This window comes from Panthera pardus, unplaced genomic scaffold, assembly GCF_024362965.1.
Source record: "Panthera pardus isolate Hobbes unplaced genomic scaffold, ASM2436296v1 HiC_scaffold_6, whole genome shotgun sequence".
Lineage (NCBI taxonomy): Eukaryota > Metazoa > Chordata > Mammalia > Carnivora > Felidae > Panthera > Panthera pardus.
Window position 1 is genome coordinate 67,736,485 of NW_026526991.1, and position 16,354 is coordinate 67,752,838.

The 16,354-nt window shown below is 44.3% G+C and overlaps 1 protein-coding gene across 1 annotated transcript in view; it reads left to right on the forward strand.

Moving 5' to 3' along the window:
- The first annotated feature begins 6,959 nt into the window (after positions 1-6,959).
- Positions 6,960-16,354, forward strand: part of SLC38A4 (solute carrier family 38 member 4) — a 71,606-nt gene continuing 62,211 nt past the window's right edge. Inside the window, exon 1 of the mRNA XM_019419129.2 lies at positions 6,960-7,076. The gene's annotated coding sequence lies outside the window, so the exon portion shown is untranslated. The remainder of the gene's footprint in view (positions 7,077-16,354) is intronic.

Below are 16,354 nucleotides of genomic sequence, written 5' to 3' on the forward strand. Positions count from 1 at the left end.
TCACAGTTCTGTCCCTAGCACCCAGCACCAAGGGGGGGCACCCAATAAATGTCCACTAAATCAGAAGATGAGCAGATACAGACAGGACTGGGTTTTCTGAGGGAGGAGATGGAGTCACCAGGATTGAATGGAGGGCTCTCTGTGCGCAGGCAGAAGCCAGAGGGGAGGAGAGTCTCCAGTGAAGGCAGCAGTGGAGAAGCTTTGTGTCAGGGCCTTCCTCTGTACAGTCAAATTTGTCACAACTTCAGCCTTCAAACTTCCACTTCGGAATACTCTTCTGGGATGTGCCTCACTCTTCAGAATTTAACATATCTACATAGTCCTGTGTTTGTGGCTGTTGAGAGCTGGCCAGGTAGGGCTGCCTCAAAGGGAAAGGCCCAGACCTCCTACTTTGCTGAGAGTCTCATCAGAGAAGGGACTGGAAGGGCACTGCCCCACTGGGAAGAATGGAAGGAAGAACCCCCCTTGGTCAGTGGCCTTACATGCAGTGACACAGAAGATGATCTCAATATTGAGTCTTAATGTCCCATATAGGTCAGGAATATCCTCCTTCCAGAATGACATAAGATAGGTCCTCAGTAACACCAAATTTTAAGACCAATAATTTCCAAAGTCATCTTCATGGTGGTATTTTAATTGGAAATGCTTTTTGATAAAAGCCCATTCTTTCAGTAAATTATTACTCAACTTTTCAACTTCTCGAAAACAAAAACAAGGGAAGCATCAATGGATTTACCCCTCCGTTCATTTATTTATTCAGCAAATACATCTTGACAAAAACAGCTACAGAACTTACAGTCTCAAGAGGAACCGTGCAAACAACCTATTCTTCAATGAGAAAGAATGAAGCAATACTACAGCATTGGGATGGCCAGATGCTAGAGGTCAATGCGGAAATCAGCACATAATTCTGACCTCTTTCACACCATCTCTCTCCTCCATTTGAGCACAAGTTCAATGCTTTCATGGAACTTTGCAAGTTTTGTTTTATTTCAGATTCAGTCTTCTGAAAATTAGGAAGTAGATTAATAATAGTTTCCTGCCATCCATCTCTTCAGAAGGCAAATAGGACACTGGAGTTTTGTTGTGGAGACAAGGGAATAAAAGAACACCCACAAGCTATTCGTTTGTAGAATGTAGATCACACAGGACGCGAGGATCAAATAGTCTGCCCTTTTGTACTAGGGATGAGCAAACAGGCCCAGGGGAATAGAATAAAATTCTGGGGTAATTATAAGAATTCTTCACTGACAAATGATATGACTGTTAGCATTTTCCATTTGAAAAGGGGTATGTGGTGTGACTTAATTAAACTTTTCAAAATAACTCTATGAATAGGTACAAAGTGTTATCCCCAATCACAGATGAGAAAACTGAAGGATAGAGAGGCTGATAACTTGCCTAATTATCGTACAACTAATAACTAGTTATTAGCTAGTAAGTGTCAGAGCTGGAATTCAAACCTAGGGAATCTGGTTCCAGAAATCAGACACCAAGTGTTTGGGGCGCCTGGGTGGCTCAGTTGGTTAAGCGTCTGACTCTTGATTTGGGCCCAGGTCATGATCTCACTGTTTCATGAGTCTGAGTCCCACATCAGGCTCTGCACCAAGAGCATGGAGGCTGTTTGGGATTCTCCCTCTCCCTCTCTCTCTCTCTCTGCCCCTCCTGCACTCTCTCTCTCAGAATAAACTTAACAACAACAACAACAACAACAACAACAAGTGTTTAATTTGTTTAACTTTACATGTTCTGTCTCTTTTAAATTTGGAATTTGTGCATATATTTTTGTACATGTGTATATTGGACTTTTGTACATATATTTGTACATATAAATGTATTTAATGTGGTAAGTCTCATTAGACATGTCTGGGTTTTGGTGATAAGTCCTCTCATCTGATTTTCCCAGATAAAGCAAATACGAAGTGAAGACTGACATGACTAAGTTACTAACTCTTGGAGGAATGTCACAAAGGGTAAAATTTGCGTCTAGAGTAATTTGATATCATTTTCTCAAAGCCGTCATGCTACTGTGTTACCTGGCGACATCAAATCAATGTCAATCTCTGCTCAAACACCAGTTGTGCAAAACATGTCAGCATTGCTGGTAGCCTGGCAGATTTAATCATTGTCTCTCTGAGCACCAAAATTATAGTGGGACACCTAATCATCGTGCCTCTCAACTTTGGAGAAAAAAACAAACAGAAAAGATACAAATTATCAGTAGGGACAAACAACAGGTGATTTTACTTAATAACTCTGAAATAGACAGTGTTTGTTACAATATGCAAATCACAGGGCATCCTTCATTCATTCTCTCACTCGTTCGACCTCTAGCGACTGAGTACCTAGGTATCCGATGCAATGGAAATGCCATGAACACAGATAAGAATGAGATTGGCTGCTGAGGAGCTCAAAGTCTAATGGGGCCAAATAATGTATTATGATCTATCTCTGGAGACCAGATGAGGGCAAGTTTAATCATGGGACAGAATGAGGAGAGCTTTGGAGTCACGTATACCTGAGTCCTAATTCAGATTCTGCCTCTCGCAAGCCACTTAACTCAGACTCAGTCAGAGAGTTTTCTCATCTGAAAAGTGGGGATAAAAACATCCACCTCACAGGGTGGTTGTAAGTACTAAATGCCATGCCCAAACATGCTGGTTCTCTTTTTCTACCCTTCTTAGAACTCTACCCCACTCCCACCCCATGTCCCCAACCTACCAAGAAAAAAGAGAACTGGAGGAGTTGAGAAGGGTTTCTTTCATTCACTTAAGTGGCGACATTGAACAGTGAGTAAAAGGTGAAGTTGACAGGCAGAGCCAGTGGCAAGGGATTCCAGAAAGTGGGCATAGCGCACTCAAAAGCTCTAAGGCATGGAAAACCATGGTATTGGTGCTGGGGGGTGGGGGGCAGTAAGTGGTTTAGAATCAGGGCTGTGTAGACAGGTATAGTTGATTGGTGCTTTGAGTGTCAAGTTGGAAAAGGAAGGTGGTGTGTTTGGTAAATACAACTGGTCGGGTGTCTGCCTGTAATGCCATTTCCAAAGGCTGACTTCCCTGGGGCTGGGGTTGAATGCTGACCACACAATGCACAATTCTCCTCTCTGAGCTGCCCATGTGCAACATATGGGCTCTGCTCTCCCTGTCACCTCCTGGATGGGACCTCGAGTCTGGTCCCTAACATCCCAATATTGGCCACTAGACTTGGATCTTCTAGGATCCTAGATCTAGTTTGATATTTCATTTTGAGATCCAGATGCTAGTTGTTTCATCAGGTGGGAAACTGAGATGGTAAGTGATCTATTCAGGTATCTTCTTCCTAGAGCCAGTAAGAAATAGTAGCTCATTTAGAGAGCATAACACTAAAAAGAAACTCAACCACAAATATAATTCCTGGTATTACTCAGTGTTTCACATAAATCAAATTCAGATTCATATAAAATAATGTCATTATAAAGACATTAGAATTTACAAAGGCTCATGCAATTATGCTGAAGAGATCATTGCTTTTATAGTAATTATTTTAAAAATCATAATAGTTTCGCTAAGCATGCCATTTAGGGTTGACTACATTGTAGGCAGGAAAACAGTTATCAGTCTTAGAAAAGAAAATGCTCAGAAGTAAAGGGAGGTGAGCTGTGGGAGATATTGAATTTTAAGCCAGTGGTTCATATTCCAGTCTGTCAATTATTAGCTCTGTGTCTTTGGACAAATCACTTAACCTCATTTCCCTTTCTCGCTGAATGGGGAAAATAATACTTAGGTTATTTTAGTACCAAGTACCATAATATACATTAAGGTGCTTCATAACCTAAAGTCAGTTTAGAATCATAATAATTATTAATTGGGGCGCCTGGGTGGCGCAGTCGGTTAAGCGTCCGACTTCAGCCAGGTCACGATCTCGTGGTCCGTGAGTTCGAGCCCCGCGTCGGGCTCTGGGCTGATGGCTCAGAGCCTGGAGCCTGCTTCCGATTCTGTGTCTCCCTCTCTCTCTGCCCCTCCCCCGTTCATGCTCTGTCTCTCTCTGTCTCAAAAATAAATAAACTTATTAAAAATTTTTTTATAATAATTATTAATTGGAAAAACAATCCATGTTAAAAGTCTACTATCAAAGAAAAAAGTTTATACGCGTCTGCTAAAGTCACTGCTATCAAACTTCTCAACAATAGTCTATAAACCAAGGAAATTTAGAGTCTTGCCACGGGGTGTTTGGATAATAACTGTGTTCTATTTCCTTCCTCAGGCATTCATGTGTGCTAAAATTTGGCAATGGGTATACTCTGGATCATCAGACCTGAGAGATATTCCCCCCAAAGGGCTCTAGTCATGAAAAAATACTGCGTGCTCCATCCCAACCTAGAGAGACTGATTAAAACTTCTGAGGAATCCCACAAGAACTTTCACCACAATGTTTTCCAAACTTATGGGAGCAGAGAACTCTGTTTTCAAGTATTAATTTTGGTTCAAAAGAATATATTTGGGGAGTATTTCCCCATATAGACTTTTCTTAAAAATGAAAGAATTCCCAACTAAACCAATAACATTCTTAGGTCAATATAATTTCAGAGCAGAGAGTTTCCATCGAGTGAGCTTTGTCCAAATGGTACTAAATGCTATCTGCCGCGTAAGTTTTTCTTGATTGCAAACATTTCATTTGTCTCCATCCCTAGGTGAGTTTTTAGTGTTGTCTGAAAATAACAAGTCAGGAAAACAATGTGCCAAGAAATGTTCTCCATTTTTCAGGAGACTGAGTCACCAAGAGCTTAAGTGACTTGGCCAAGGTCACATAGCTGGTAGGTGGTGGCTCTGAGATTTAAACCTAAGCTAACTGCTCCAGAGCCAGTGAATGATTTGACAACAAATCAGAATGTGTTTTACACTGTGGTCCTGCAGGTGTATTCATGTCGCTGGCGAGGGCTGCTTCTCATTGTTTCCAAGACTGGTTGAGAACAGACCTCGGAAGATTGGCAGGAAGATTCAACAGAGCCGTCAACGGCTCAAGGTTTGGATTGTATCAGGGAAGATAAAGCGTTGTCAGTTGTCTCGTACTATCCAGAAGTCTCTCTGAGCTCTTCGTAGACTCTGATGATGGACCGTAGCTCCAAGGGACGACACGCTTGGACCTTGTTCAGCACGGCACCGATTCACAGATGAAGGCAGCTCGTTTCACCTCAACCCACACCTGACATTAAGAGTTTATATAGGTGGGTAACCCACAGGACTCCAGCAAATTCGGCAATGAAACACCATTTTTTATCTTTTCTGTACTGAGATATGGATGCCAAGAACTGAATAAGAAGCTGTTCATTACAAAGTTGAGCAGTGGCACAGTTAACTAGTATCTGCCTTACAATTGCGTGATGTCATCTTCATCTGGTTGTCTCTGAAAAGGCCTGTCATTTTAGAAACCTGGGTTTTGTCTTTTTTTTTTAAATTTTTTTTTAACGTTTATTTATTTTTGAGACAGAGAGAGACAGACCATGAACAGGGGAGGGTCAGAGAGAGAGGGAGACACAGAATCTGAAATAGGCTCCAGGCTCTGAGCTGTCAGCACAGAGCCTGACCCGGGGCTCGAACTCATGGACTGCGAGATCGTGACCTGAGCCGAAGTCGGACACTTAACCGACTGAGCCACCCAGGTGCCCCCTGGGTTTTGTCTTTAGTAAGCATTAGGCAGAGAGAAATGTACGTCCGTCTTGATCTCCCACTAACCCTCTCTCAAGCCTACCAATTTTGACAGTTCAGTAGCTTTACAAAATATGCTTATGTTTATTAAATAAGAATCAGCGGAAAGTGTGGTAGTATAAAGATAATGTAGTTTCAACAAGTTTAAAGGGACCTGAAAATTATTCTGATGTAGTCGAATTTCTCAGAATGGAAATTTCTTGTTATGACAAACTAAGGAGGTATACTAGGTGGGCGGTCAGGTGGGCGATCATCAGCTTTCATAAAACAAGGATTTTTCTAGATACTGATTTTTATGTATGTTTCGTGTCCAACACAGCAACCCCAGTGAAGGTATTTGCTGCATCATCCTTCTATTGAATTTGCATTGTTGCGCGGTTTTAGTACAATTCGATGTGTCTGGCCAGGTCAGAAAGCAATTTGTGTTGCCTGGTGAGTTTGCTGCACTGTGGAGTCAGATCGCCATTGGAGAGTATCTTTTTCCCCAAAGAACGACACATGAGTACGAAAATAAACACAGGGCTATGAACAAATGGGTTACAGAGGCCTTCTTTGAAATAAGAATTTTGCTTACCATCAGAAAATGGCTTTGACATGAACGGTTTTCCTTGAAATGGCAGGTTAATGCCTTTAGTGAAGAGAATTAAAATTATAGTGCTATTTATCATATCCTAATTCCTTCTCCATACATACTGAGGGTTATGCGTAAATTGAAATCCCAGAAAAGAAATTGCCGCGAAGATCGCCACTCATAGTTAAATACTACCAAGCCACCCCCAGCTTCACTGATGCATGAAGGGGCTTTAATGGTGACTGACGGGTTTTTCATTTATACCCCTTCCTCCATTTTTCCCCCCTTTTACGTCAGGCTCAGGTTCGACATCCCCAAACCTGGAGGCAGTTTAGGGATACCTACCCGAAAGACTTTTTTCCTGACTTCGAAGGGAAGATCAACATGCATTTCTGCATGTAGGGCAGACTCAACAAATGCAACCTTGACTATTGAGGAGACTTCATTACAAAACCACAAACAACCAAACAACAACCGCGAAAACCCGAACTCACACCAAGGTATTCTCCGCTGTCGGGGACCCAGAGAGGAGGGAGCAGGGGCCGGCGGCTCCCAGGCTTCACTCTTGCGGGACAGCTGGGCAACTCAGCCCACCTGGGAGGATGCTTCTGTTTACATCTCAGGTTGCCGCCTGGCGATTGGTGGCTGGGCTGGAAGGGAGGGTCCTCAGGAAAGGCGACACTGGGGATGCTGCCCCCTATCACATGATGGAAATTTCCACTCTTTAGAAAGGCGAAAAGAAAAGAAAGGAGGGTCTCTCAATCCACCCTTTTCCTATACTTCCCCCGGATCCCAATCGGCAGAAGTAGAAAACGACTCAGGTGAGTGACACTTTTCTAATCTCTGCTAGACTTAGAGACTTGTCAGTGTGCGAACTGGTGGCTGGATCCCAGCCGGTGTTGGTGTGGGTGCGCGTGTGTGATTGCGCGCACAGGGACACGCACGCGTGTGAGGTCCGTTTGCTCAACCTTCTGGGGCTTAGGTTAGGCATTGCGGCTCTTCGTAACTTGTTTGTTGATTGACCCTAATTCTTCTTAGATTTTCTAAAGGATCATGCTTTGGGTGGGTTATTGCAGGCTAATGACCGATTGACTAGAAATTAAGTAAACCAGGGCATACAGAGGTAAAGGGAACTAGCTGGGAAGGCTCGTGTGTGGCTCTCTTTGCAAGAGAGGTGGCGGTTCCAAGGTAGCCCATTCCCAGGAGGCGGGAGGGGGTGGCTGGGGCTTGCCCTCCCCCCCCCCCCCCCCCCGGATTTCCTAGGCCCTTGGGATTTCCAGTTGGGTGTCCAGCGACCGCCTTGCACAGCGGTGGCCCTGCCACCAGCCTCGCTCGAGTCGGGTCGGCTTGCGATCAGTGCTGGCAAGTGCTACCCAAGTCGCGGGGCCGGGGCCGGTGTCCTCAGGGCGGGGACATTGGGTGCTGGACCTAAAATAGACCCGTTGTCCCTGACAGCTGGGCTGCTTGGGCCAGGCCAGCACGGTTCCCCTGGTGGGGGGCTGTGGCCCCAGGAGGAGTCCCGAGAGTGTCTGCTTGAGGGGAGGAGGAAGGCGAGAGCCTTGCTGGGTCTGGGGGCCCTGACTGCGGGCGGCAGCAGCGGGTTCGAACACTGAGGCCGAAGTTCCGACGGAGGTGTCCAGCGCCCGCTCCAGGGGACCGGAGAGCCCGGGGCGCACAGGAGAGAAGGGAGGAGAGGTGCAGAAACGCGGAGCGGGAAAGGCGAGTAGAATCGAGGGGACGTCGAGGGGACATCAGAGAGAGGGGTGAAGGCGAGAGGCGATAAGAGGCCAGAGCCCCGGAGAGCGTGAGGGTTGGAGGGAAAATGGAGAAAAGAGAATGAATGAGAAGAGCGAAGGGAGCGCACACGCAGGGAGCTCCTGGGGGTGACCTGGGAGCCTCGGAGTCCGGAGTCCGAGAGAGGAGAGAGGTGACCGGGGGGACGAGCGGGCTGTGTGCTGGGAGCGGCACGGGGAGTGGCTTTTCACAGGCAGTGGCACCGGTGGGCGCTGCGCCCTGGCCGCTGGCAGGGGTGGAGGCGCCGAGGCACGCGGTGCACCCCTCGGGGGCCCCAGCTTCTCTTAGCGATCCAGCAAGGACAGGTAGGGAGAACGCCCCTCCGGTGCCGTGAGCACCAGGACGGCCCAGGAGATGCGTACCCGCCTGCTGACTTGGTCAGAGAAAGCGATAAACTAGGAAGCCCAGCCTGGGAGGCTTGGTGGCTGGTGTGCCAGGGTGGCACCGGGCAGTGACGGTGCAGTAGTTGGGTCCTTGAGAGACTCGGCGAGGACCTAGAGATCCCGAGCCTCAGTTCTAAGCCGAGTGTTTAGAGACCTGGTCCTGGTTTCACCAGAGGACGGAGTGTGTCTGGATGTCAATTTCTCAGGGCAAAAGTGCATCTCTACCTGTCTCCGGGCATCTTACACCCTGAGAAAAGAGGCAAAGGGGTAGCTGTGGCCCTGAAGGTATAAGCAGACCCTGGCCGCCCAGGCGCGTCCCACAGACACCTATTCGCCAGGGGCCCCTCCCCACTCCTCCCCCCACCCCCAGCTCCTGGGCCGGCTTTCTTTGTTATGCATTTGGGAGCGGTGCAGCTTCTCACCCCTGGGGAAGGAAGGAGAGTTGGCCCGTTTCCCAGTTTACTGCTTTCTTATATTCGTATTTGCTTCCCGGCAGCGCAGACACAGTCATTATGACTGAATTGTCTTACATTGTAAAAAGAACACGCTATGCCTGGATCACAATCTCCAGGGCCGGTAGCTAGGGCTCTACTTTGGGTTTGGTTCAACTTCGGTTATAGCCTTTTATAGAACTTAATTTGGGGGTGAAGTGGGGGGGATAAGCCCCACTGCAAACAAGTCCCTAAGGAGTCATCGAGGTTGGTAGACTCTCTCACTTGGAACACAAGAAGTGTGTGTGCGTGCACGTGCGTGTGCACATGTGTATGTAGCTTCGCAAATGCTAACACATGAAATCTACAGAAAATCCACAGTCTGGGTAGAAGTTTGTTAAGGACAGAGAAACTGAAGACTATGTGAACTTTGCCAAATTATTGAATGCCATGTGTTCAGAGACAGAAAGCTTTTATTGGGTTGATTCTGTCACAAAACACTAAAACGAAGGGAGACTGGTGTAAGGGGACAAATGGTTTTCAAGGCTGCAGGGATGGGTGAGTATGTAATGCAAGGTGCTCCAAGGAGGCTAGTCTGTACTGGATTAGTGATGACAATGACTTACACATATATATCCGTTATTATATTTATTCTGTTTTGCTTTTTTATGTGAAGTCCTCATAACCACCTTAGGAAATAGACTCTATTATTATACTCATTTTACAAAGCAAGATTGGGACATATACAGTGCAGGGAACATAGAACCTCTTTGGAAGTCCTATTTGGGCAATTACTTGTTCTTAACTCTAAACGAACAGTTCTCTTTCACTTTGGACTTTATCAGGGGCAGAACCGGACAGGTGACTTTCAGGGACCCAAAGCTGGCTGTTTGGCCTGTTACAGACCAAACCGATGCTAAGAAAGCCAAGGCATGATCATACAGCTACAGACTGAATCTTCGCAGGCCCAGAACTAGATTTTTTCAATAAGTGACATTTGAGAAATGCATAGTATGCCTGTGGTTACCTGTCAGTTTATCAAATGCTGAGGACGAGCATGATAAATACAGCTGCTGTGGACTTCTGTGTTAAATGTTTTTCTTCTTTCATGTCATTGCCATTGTTTATTTCCTCAGTGTTTTTCAGGCATCTATTTCTTTTTCTTCCCCCTTATCTTTTGTACTGACTTACTAATATTTTCTAACTATTGTTAAAAACAAGGGGCGCCTGGGTGGCTCAGTCGGTTAAGTGGCCGACTTCGGCTCAGGTCATGATCTCGCGGTCCGTGAGTTCAAGCCCCGTGTCGGGCTCTGTGCTGACCGCTCAGAGCCTGGAGCCTGTTTCAGATTTTGTGTCTCCCTCTCTCTGACCCTCCCCCATTCATGCTTTGTCTCTCTCTGTCTCAAAAATAAATAAACGTTAAAAAAAAAATTTAAAAACAAAAAAACACCAAGAAGGGCTTAATTTAATTTTTACTCTCCAAAGCAATGACTTCTATGAAAAAAAAAAAAATCAAAGGAATAATGGGGTTTATGGCTACTTATATATTTTTGATATCTATCAAAATAGTACAGTTTGGTTTTTTTTTTTTTTTTTGAATGTGCTTCATGTATCACCTGAAGTTATCCTCCTTGCCACAACTGCCCTGGGGACATCTTGTAGGAAGGGTAAGGGGCGGGAGTAGGGGAGAGAGAAAGAAAGGAGAGGAGAACTCTGTTAAGAGCCAGACTTTTATAGCTAAGTCCTTATGTTCCAAATGTGAATCACCTTTAATCTTCACACAGACTTCCATGGTATAGGTGTTTGTTATCTCCAGTTTACAGAGGAGGAAACTGAAGCTCATAGAAATGGAGGAAAGAGCCAAGGGTCACCCAGCTGGTAAGTGACAGTGCTGGCATCAGAACTAAGTCCCTTCCGTGCCTGAGTTCCTGCCTCCATTTGAGCCAGCACAAAGAAAGAGGACTAGAAAAACCAAAACTTAAGGAAAAAAGAGGTTTAGAAAGATGTTGCACCATAGGGTAGGATATGCACGATGGGAGAAATGAACTGCCAATTCCCTTTTGTATGACTGCTAACCTTCTTCTGGTCCTCCTTCTCCTATTTTTGTAGTGACTTAATTCCATTCGTTCATTCCACAGTCACTGAGTATCATTACCTTCCAGGAACCCTGTTAAGGAGTTTCTTTTATCCCTGTTTCCCTAACACCTACCACTGTCCCGGGCAAATGTGCCCAAGAGATGTTTGTTGAATAAATGAATTAGTCTAGTCAAGGAAAGAATAAGCAAGTGAACAGTCACACTAACAGCATGTTGATGGCCAGGAAAAGTTCAGACTGGAGTATGGCACCACTGAAGCTGGCTTAGGGAGGGGGCCAGAGAACATTTCAAGACTAGGTAACACCTGAGCTAGGTTATGAAGTAGAAATAAAAGTTAGGCAGGCAAAGAAGTGAAGGAAGTGGGAGAAGATTCTCAACAGAGACCAGCCTGAAGGGAGAAAGGAGAAAGTGTGAGCCACTTAGGGAGCTTAGGAGTTCAGTACTGGGAAGTGGAACATGTAAGGGAAGAGGCTGGGAGGGAGGAGTGTCCTGTGAGGTCCTCACTCATTCTGTCTGCAGGGGTCCCAAAGCTCTGCCTTGCCCTTGCATTTCAGAAGTGAACTGTCCCAACAAGGAACAAAATGACTGAATACAGGAATTGGCAACACATTTTATTATTTTATCATTTGATTATGGTCATATAATAGAGAACTATAATTTTTTAGACTCCTTATAATGTTAGGGTTTGAAACACTGTGCTCAAATGGAAAGACCAGACTTTGGTGTCCTCTGTATGGGAAAATCAATTATTTTTCTAGTTCTTGAGGGGATATTCCATTTTAACAAAGATACAATTTACACAATCACAAAAAACTATTTCCAAACAAATGCTTTTCTGTGTTTTTCTGACGGGGAGGGGTAGCTGGGGAGGATTTGTCTCCTTATTTTAGTTTTTAGTGGTTTTATTTATTTTACTGTGTTGCAGAAGAGTCTGGAAGGAAAATGTATTAAAAAAAAAAAAAACAAAAAAAACCCAAAGTGAGATAGGGAACGGAGTGACAGTAATGATGTCAACCTCCTAGCTCCAAAGTAGATGTTTATGCCAGTTTAGATTCTGGCTTTTGATAACAGACTTGGAGAATTTAACTCCCACAGTCTCTTGTTTTGTTAGGGATCTTTTATGCCAGTTTTTCATCCCAGGCTCAGAGGTCTGCCTGCCTCTTCACCATTTCCACACTTGTAAAATACTGTTACTCAAACTCTTCTTATTTGGAAGGGAATTCAAAGGGTAAATGAAATCTACAAATAATCCAAAATCTAATTTCAGTTAATACATTAAATCCTCGACTTTTTAGCATTATATCCCTGGGCAATTTTTTTAATCTTTTTGAGCTTCTCTACAACTACAAAATTGAGATCATAATAGCACCTACCTCATGGGATTGTTATGAGGATTAAATGAGTTAACACATGTAAAATGCTTAGACTAATGCCTGACTCATAGTGAGCACTCAATATGGGATTGCTATTATTGTTAATGTTATTTATTCTGCCACCCAAAGCATTATTTGAAATGCTAACAAATGTCTATATGTTCTTTGACCATGTGTTTTCCTCTGTCATAACTAAAATGAAGGAAGCAGAAGAGAGGAAATGAAAAAAGGGATAAATAATAAACAGGATGGTCCAGCCCAGAATAACATCACTCCCTGCATAATAAGATTGAAATGTTCCCTTATTTCCTGTTGGCTATTTGCCCTTATTTCTCCTGATAAATCTCGTGTGTATCCGTCATCAAAATGAACATCATCTCCAATTCCCTTGTTTTCTCTTATTTTTGTCTCCATGGTGCCTCACACAGTGCCTGGCACAAACAAATACTCATGCATGTCTGCTGAAGAAAGGAAGGAAGGAAAACCTGTTGTTTTTTTAAAAAAAAAAACAGTATTTAATTCTTTAAAAAAAATTTTTTAACATTTATTCAGTTTTGAGAGAGAGACAGAGTGTGAGCAGGGGAGGGACAGGAAGAGAGGGAGACACAGAATTGGAAGCAGGCTCCAGACTCTGAACTGTCAGCGCAGAGCCCGAAGCGGGGTTCGAACTCAGGAACCATGAGATCATGACCTAAGCCAAAGTCGGCCGCTTAACTGACTGAGCCACCCAAGCACCTCAAAACAACTTATTCTTCAAGCAAACTCTTGAAGCAACTCTTCAAGCAAGCATGTTTTCACTGAAATATTAAAGGCTTTTGCAAAGTGAATTTGTGCCTTACTGACCATCAATGTAAACCTTTTTAAATAAATTACTTATTCAGTGTGCATTATTGCACACCATTAAGCATGCAGGCAGGGAATCAGGGCGTGTGGACAGGAACCCCTGCTCCATCATACAGCTGGGCTTCCTGGATTCAGGTCTTGGTTCTATCATCTGGATGTGCTGGCTTCCAGTTTGGCTCTCCCGCTTTCTACCTGAGTGGCCCAGATAGAGCTAGTTACTTAACCTCACGGCTTCATTCTCTTCCTCTATAAAATGAGGGAAACGTTTCCCACTTCATAACGATTTCATGAGGATAAAACAATTATACGTGGCACATGGTGAAATTTAGGAGTGTTTGTTAAGCAGCTAAAGAGACTAGTTTTCGAATTCGATGTAATACTAATACCAGCCTTATAGAATTCGGGTGATGATACTGCACGGCACATTATAAATGGTAATGTTACCATGACTATTGCTATTATGGCAAATCCTTATTTCTATGTTTCTGCTATGAGGAGTTGGGGCCCTGACGTGGCTTTTCCATTTTTTGGTCCATTGAAAATCATATTGATTCTGCCTTCTGTTTCAGGGTAACTTTTCCTCCCCACCCACCCTGTGTTTGTCCTGTCATTTTGCCTTGCGTCATTCATGCGCTTTTCACACTGCATACTCCTCAGGACAAGGACTTTGCTCTTTGTTTTGGCATAATTTCATACCACTGGGTACACTCATGGCACTATAAAAATGTTAAAGAAAAAAAAGAAAAAAAAAAAGATGTAATCCCCCCAAGAGGCAACTTTGGCCACCGCTGTGTCTGCAGTGTTGCTACTCGGAGTGCGGAGTGTGCTGTCCAGAGCATCTCTGGCAGTGGCCGGTGGCTTATGGGCGACGCGCGTCCTGCTCAGCCACCCCCGTTTGCGCGCTGGGAGCATGAGCTGGGTCGCGGCGCCAGGGAGGACTGCGGGAGGCCACCACGTCAGGGACAGGCGCTGCTCACGACTTTGCCTGCTTTTGCTGAGACTTCACTAGAGAAACCAGGCGAGTGAGGGAGATGGACTTGGAAAGAGAAGTAGAAAAAAAAAACTGAAAAAGGAGGGGAGAGGGAGGGCAGCCCTTTCTGGTTTTTAAGAAAGGTTTCCTGCATGCGACATGGGGCTACCCATGCTATAGTCTTATTTTCTGGAATTTCTCCAAATGGGAGGAATGTGGTACATAGATGCCGAATGTTCTTATGAACTGTATGATCAAACTGATCTTGATTGTTAAAGTGGTCTAACTAAAAACATTCGTGTTTCCAACCTTGCTTCATGAATGCCTGAAAAGCAATCCTATGCTTCACAGCACGACATAAATGGAGCGATTTCATTATAGTCCAGAGAACACATTTCATCACTGTGTTACTCCTTTGTGGTTTTTGAAGCAATTCTTTAGAAACAGCACATTTAAAAAAATCTGACACTTTTTTTTGGCATGTGTCACGACGCTGTATGTCATTATACTTGCTGTACAGAGGAGTCCGTGCTGTTGGTGGACTTCCATACATTTAAGCTTCTTATTTTGAAGTCATTATAGAGTCACAGGAAGCTGTAAAGGTAGCACAGGGAGGCCCCATACACCTTTGACCCAGTTTCCTCCAATGGTTACATCTGACAACTTCCGGGCAATATCAAAACCAGGAAATCGATGTTGGTACAATATGTGTGTACAATATGTATAGTTTCCGTGTCATTTTATCATGTGGACAGATTTGTGCAGCCACCGCCAGAAACAAAACCTAGAACTTCCATGACCCGGATGACCTCCTTTGTGTGATTCCTTTATAGCCACACTCACCTTCTTCTCCCTTTCCCTGACAATGAGAGGTTTCCCATCTCCCTATTTTCATTGTTTTGAGAATGTTACATAAGCAGAATCATAGGATATGTGATCTTTTTGCAGGTGATTTTTTTTTTTCATTCAGCATACCATTCCTGAGATCTATTCAAGTTGTGTCAATATTTGGGTCCTTTTCGTTGTGAAGTAGTATTCCGGCTGCTTCGCCATATTTGGTGGTGAGTTTTCTTCTCAAATGATGGACTTGTCTAGAACGCCAGTTGGATTAAAGGGATACTGAGGGTACTTGGGGAAAGTGTGAGGACAAATTTGGATAAGTTTTTAACTTCAAAATGACATGTGTGTGTTACAGGGCAAAAAGATGTGTATAAACTACATTTTTATGTAAAACAGGGATGACTGGCCAACTGGAAAGGAGAAAAGGAATATGGCAGAAAAAAAACTATGAATTTAGACAATAAGATATAAAACATGGCACTTTTTAAGATTTCTACACCGATAGGATTATGTGTTCTGTGCCTTTATCATTAGTTAGGATAACTCTGGTTTCTTGAAGCTAATTTTAAAAATGCTTCTGCAGTAGGGATTTCCCTGCCAGTCTGTGCTCAGTCACATAGCTGATAACTCAGGGGGCATGGCTGGAAATGACTGAGTGGCTCTCCAGTTTGACAGGGGTCGCTGAGAGTCAAAATAGCATCTTTAGCCCCAGGGCATTTATCAAGGGTCCTGAGATTGTCAGCATTATACTCTTCTGGGCATTCACCCCATCTATCAGTGGGGGGAGCATCTCCCAGAGTTCACTTAAGTCAGGTTTTTTTGTTTTTTTGTTTTTGTTTTTTAATGTTTCTTTTATTTTTGACAGAGAGAGAGAGAGGGACAGAGAGAGAGAGAATGAGAGAGCACAAGTGGGAGAGGGTCAGAGAGAGAGAGAGGGAGACACAATCCAAAGCAGGCTCCAGGCTCTGAACTGTCAGCACAGAGCCCGACGCTGGGCTTGAACCCACAAACTGCGAGATCATGACAAGAGCAGAAGTAGGACATTCAACCACTGAGCCACCCAGGTGCCCCTCTAAGTCAGGTTTTGAAACAAGGATGTTCTTCTTCACCTGAACACCCAGAAGCATCGGGAACCTGGACTCCAACAGCTGTAACTAGCTCAGGGAAGTGCAGCACTTCTGAATAGTACTTAGAAGAGTTAGGCTTACACCACCCCCCCTTTCGTTGGCACCTAAAGTTCTCTCCCCCCGCCCTGTCCTCCCCAAACAGTGGAGGGAACAAATTATCTACCAGCATCTGAAAGTATAAATACCCATTTGTGTTTTTAGAATTTCACACTTTTCACAGACATATTGTCATTTCACAAAAT